We start from the raw sequence: 6,000 nt of genomic DNA on the forward strand, positions 1-6,000 counted from the left end.
GAGGCCTGTGCACAATAGTCAAAGTGAGGTCTTATCAAGGCATTTTAAAGAGGCAAAAGGACATCCTTATCTTTAAATGTGAACGTTTCTTTCAGCATTGCAATTATCATTTGAGTTGTATTTGCAATCTTTGCTACATATATCCTCAACTTCAACTTCCTACCTACTAGCACTCCAAAATTACTATCCTCATCAGTTTCTTCAAGCATAATCCCACCAATATAATACGATATTGGATATCTAATCACGCCGAAGTGAATGACTTTACATTTATTGACATCGATATCTCCATGCTCACAATTCCAGCCTGTTCAAATCATTCTGCAGGTACTGCATATTAGGCATTCCTGATTACCCTACATAATCTTTCCATCATCACCAAATAGTTGTATTTCGCTTGTCAAATCCTTCCCAATATCGTTAATGTATAGATTGAATAGCGGTGGATCAAGCACTGATCCTTGTGGTACACCCCACTGGTTACCTTAAATTTTGCAGACTCGCATCCCCCCCCACATACCACTTTTCATATCTGTCAGTCAGCCATTCTCTTATCCAGGCTAATAGTCTATAATCAAAAACAATATTCTCCAATTTATGCAACAGTCTACTATGCTGTATTCTGTCAAAAGGCTTAGCAAAATCCAAAATTATCATGGTGTATTCGTTCCCCTTGTCGAGTTCAATGGTAACATTTTTACAGAATTTGAGCAAGATGCTTAAACATGACCTTCCCTTATTAAACCCATGTTGCTCATTGCAAAGTAGAGATTCACTGTCAACCCATTTCTGTTTGCGAGCACTATTAAAATTTTCTAAAATCTTCACCACCACTCCTGAGACTCTAATTTGTCATAGTTGGATACTTCGTTCTTTGCTCCAGCCTTATACAATGGAGGTTCCATGTGGAATATTCCCTGTTCTGAAACTCATATTAAACAACCTGGTCAAAGGAACAGCCAGTTCACCTGAACACTCTTTTAGCACACGTGCTGATATTCCATCAGTCCCTATTGCTGAATTCTTATTCAGTTTGTGCAAAAGCTCTAATACCTCATCCGCATACATCTGCGTTTCTTCATCCAGTGGAGATAAAACATTTCAAGGTGGGGATATTATTAATGGAACCGACTGCAAGAAATTGACGAGGCTAGCGGTATGCAGTTCAGATGACATACTCCAAAATGGCTAAAAGGATAACTTTGATAGAGTAATAATAAGGTTTTGATTATCTTTCTCTAGATTTCATACAGCTACATCTGGACTATTGTGCAAACGGATCAGTTACCTGGGTTTTTTGTTTATATGGAAGTGTCAAAGAATCCAGAAGCTAGTGATCTAAATAGTGACTTGGTTGTAAAGTGCTCCTTAACACTTTCATTGCCAAGCTGAAAATTGGAATTTCGTGTGGTGGCCAAATTTTTTTTATTTTTTTATTTAGTTAGCGACGTCAACGCGATAACGCGTGATTGTCAATGAACGTGTTAAGAATCCCAAGTTTGTGAGATAAAATTTAGTTCTTCAACGGAAAACAAAGAATATAACACAAATGTATAAGTTATTAAAATAATTTTCTTGTAGATTATATTTTAGCAGAGTAGAATATTATTTACAGACATGAAAGACATCATTCCTACTTCCATCAAAAATAATTTCAACTTTTTCAACTCTCTACTGCTAAACCATTTCCAGTAGATGTTTAACAGTAGATGTTCCAAGAAGTTCATTAAGTAAGTTAGCATACCAGAAGAGTTTTGCACCAAGAACTTCAGCTCCATACGCAGCTAACATTGAACAAACAATAAATACAAAGCAATCAGAAGCAAGTTCAGATCTCATTTTGGTCAGGTCAACAGTAGGAAATTTTACTCCTATCCAAATAGCAGCCGTGCCTTCTGGTTTCTTGCAATGGCCACAGGATGTAGAGTTTATTCACTTATGTTTTCCTTATCTCTCTTCCTCTCGCTCTCTCCGCATGCATCCACGCATCCAAATGGTCATCTATCCAAGAGGTGAATTCAACTCCTGCATAGATGACCAAGGCAAATCATCTCCTTTTGTCTTTCATTATTCCAAAAACAAAGATCTTAGACACCAATAAAGTCCTTTGGTATATCATTTGACATCTCCTTGTCCTAACGTTGTACATTTGTCTGAAATAGTGGAAATAATACAGCCATTTTTTTTTCTTAATTGTTTAACAAGCACGGTTTCCATCAGGGAAAACCTACTTTAGTCCCTGTAATTGTCGAATATAGAAACGTTTTCTAGGCTTATTTACTAAAAGGCCTCTGCAAATATCGAATGTAAAATGATGTTTCTTCTGACAGTCTACCATTACGGAACCAAAAGCTAAACAAGCATGGACCATTGCTGCTTCTCCTAAAAGACAACAACAAAAAAAAAAAAAAAAAAGGAAAGAAAGAAATGGAAAATAATCAGATGAGATGATGATTTGGAATTTTAGGAAAACTTCATTTGAGAGGAAGAAAACATTATTTCAAATAGAACATTTAAAAAAAAATCTACTATGCCCCTTTACTGACCAAAGTAAATAGATACTCTTAAATTCTAATTTTTGAGAATCATTTGAAGAATAGCCGCCAACTTTCGTTATTGCCAGAAGATAGGAACGAACCTCAGCTTCCATAGATAGATAAAAGTGATGTGAGACTATATGAGCAAATTACTTCCATGCCGTGTTTCCATTCCTTCGTCATAATTTTTAAATGTGTATATATATATATATATATATGTGTGTGTGTGTGTGTGTGTGTGTGTGGCGAGAAATTAGGGTGAACGAAAGAAGGAATCTAATCTGTTTTGGGAACAGCTAGTAGTCATAGTATTTGTAAAAAATGAGGAAATCTGTTGCAAAGAACCGAGGTAGATTGAATTAAGTCTGATATTGAACCTGAAGCACAATTAAACTCAATATAGATACCGACAGCAACTGGAAGTGATTTTATATGTTTAGAGAAATCGCGGTAGGCATTCTGGTAAAAAGCAATGTCATCATGGAAGGGATATCAATATTTTGGAGACTGAAGAAAACGTGGATTATTTTCTTTTTTATGCAAATTACATCCACGTAGTAAACTTATAATAGACTAGAGTAGTGCATTAGTATTTGAACCGTGGATCTGGTTTATAGTAGATAATAAGGAAGTTCTAGCTCTAGAAATCAAACATGGTTCGTTTTCAAGCCGCCTTCAAACTTGTATAAGCAGGGTGGTCTCATAAAAAAAATCAGCTAACGCCTTTTTATTCCCGTATACGGGGAGTAGGCGAGGTCATTTAGTCCTATCTAACTTTTGGAGACCGAGTGGGCAGTTTAATCTCCACTGGTATCAATCAGAGATAGATGGCCCAAGGCTATCACTAATTAAGCGGTACACAGTGAAGAGAGACGGCTCAAATGTGCCGCCATCTCGTGATCCCTAACTCTAACACAATATATTTAATGCCTGAAAATAATGTGGGTTCTACGGTCGATTTTCTTGAGTTTACAGGATGAAAACCCGAGTTTCCTGGAGGAAAAACCCGCTTGCCCGTGCCAGAGATCAACTAACTCGGGAACCGGTCGAAAAAAGGCTTAGAAAAATTTCCTCTAGTCGGCGACTAGACTCGAAACCAAGTCTTCCTTCATGCGGCCAAGCGCCGTGGTATGCAAACGCCACATTCACTGAGCTACACAGGCTAGGGTGGTCTCATTGGGTGATAAATATTCATCTACCACCTAAATTATTCGCGAACATATATAGGCCAACATGGAGATTCTAACACATCTTTGTTGCAAATCAGCTATTTGTTTATTGTCTATTCGGCTGTTCAAGCTGACATAAATATGATTATGATAGGCGTGTATACTGTATTTCTCCTAAGAAAAGAAAAGTTATAACTTCAGCACAAGAAGAGAAATGATGTCATTAATAAAAATCTAAATATTTTTAAAAGTAAGAAAACATGGGTTGTAATCATTCTTGTAGTATTAAGACAGGATTGTGCTTCGGTAACACTGAAGACTAGTAGATTATCTTCTCCAAACTGGAGAATAGTAAAGGGATCAATATTATATCATCATTGTATTATTAGTTAAGAAAGATAATCGTTTGATGCTGACAAATAAATAAGAGAAATGTTGTGTGCTGATTACCGAGACTATGAATGGAATTTATGGTCAGTGATAATACACTGTTTGGAAATATTCAATGAACACCATAGTTTGAGGAACAAACAGCCAGCAAAACCAACTTAAGAAGATGTACGACCTTCTTTCACTGCGATGACTGCTTGGTGAAATCACCATGAAATTAATAAATTTACAATAAGGTATGTACACCCTTGTTAGAACAATTCGTATTCCATAAAACTAGACCACCAAAAGAAAGACTACTCATGTTCGATTAGAGTTATTTTTTCTAGGCATTTCTTCTGTCGATTCTCGAGTTCGAGGAAAACTGGAAACACACGAATGAGTACTTTTCCTTGGAAATCTAAAAACCAGCTTCCAAACTATTTTCAAAATGCTAATTACTAAATAAATTCATTCTACTCCCTTGATGGGGGGAAGAAATTAGAATATTTTGTCATTGTCTTTCGTGACCATGCTTTAAAATCATGACTGCAACTCATGACAAATATTGACAGATATGCATATATAGTAACTTTCAGATACGTTGGTTTTTAAATGAGCATGATTCCTACATAGTGTCAAATGAAATTTTATTTTTACTCTGAATATGTCTTCATTTCTTTGAGTTTTATTAGTGATCCAAGATGCAAGAAATCTTTCTTGAATAATATGTTTTCAAACCTCATTTTGAATCATTTCTCGAATAAAAACTCTCCAGTTATTGTGAAAAAGAAATTTGAGAAATCTTCTAATGCGTTTTATGCTCTAAAGGGAGTAGACAGTGCAATTTAGCTCTAAGACTAGTAAGAAGTTGGCCTACACCTTTGACCAATCAGAGAATTTTTGGTCCAAGACTATTATGTGAATTTAACAGAAACGCAGGGAGGAGAGGAGGAAAGACAGCTGCTGCTACTAGTAGTCTAACCATACACTATACATTTTTGTCTGAATTAGTGTGAGTTCTATAGTTGATTTTCTTTAGTTACAGGATTCAGAACCAGACTTACCAGAAGGAAAGAACTCGATTAATTGTGCCAAAGATTATATTACTTTGGAGCAGGTCAACAAGAAAGCATCAAATTAATCCGTTAATCAGTGGCTAGAATGAATCTTATAGTTGTCTTTCTTTCGGGCGCCTAGCGTTATGGATGAAAACGTCATTTACACAGGAATTAGACAGGCACAATTGGACATATCAACACTTCAAATACAATGTAATTCGAAAGCTTGGAATATTTTGTAATATTGATATTGTGTATGTGAGACATTTAAACACTTTTTCCTTCTTTTTGGCAGTTTATTTGACTTTTATACGATCATTGCTTCAATGTTCAATGTAATGATAACAGAAGAATCTGTTTTTTTATGAGGATAAATGTTTTTTTTTATGAGGATAAATTCAATTTCACTGGGTTTTTTTATTTAGAAGCACCAGTGAAAATTACTTTATCCTTTATGAATGAGAATAAAGCTTTCAATTTTTAAATTGAAAATTCTTTTTTCTTTAAAAAATAGTTCACTATATGGAACTTTTTCTGCAAATTGTATTCTTCTTCTTCTATCCATTCTTGTGTGATATCCAAAATTTCCCATTGAGCTTTCCTTGGACTCTTGTGTGCCAATTCTGGCATTAAAATCTCCCATGACAAGTTTAATGGCTATAACTTGCAAATGTTTGATTTATTATTATTATTATTATTATTATTATTATTATTATTATTATTATTATTATTATTATTATTATTATTATTATTATTATTATTATTTTTATTATTATTATTATTATTATTATTATTATTATTATTATTATTATTATTATTATTATTATTATTACACTGTACAATACCTAGACACACTATCCATGT

The sequence above is a fragment of the Typopeltis vanoorti genome, chromosome 13 (genome assembly GCF_054136105.1).
Source record: "Typopeltis vanoorti isolate ZY-2024b chromosome 13, IOZ_Tvanoo_1.0, whole genome shotgun sequence".
NCBI lineage: Eukaryota > Metazoa > Arthropoda > Arachnida > Uropygi > Thelyphonidae > Typopeltis > Typopeltis vanoorti.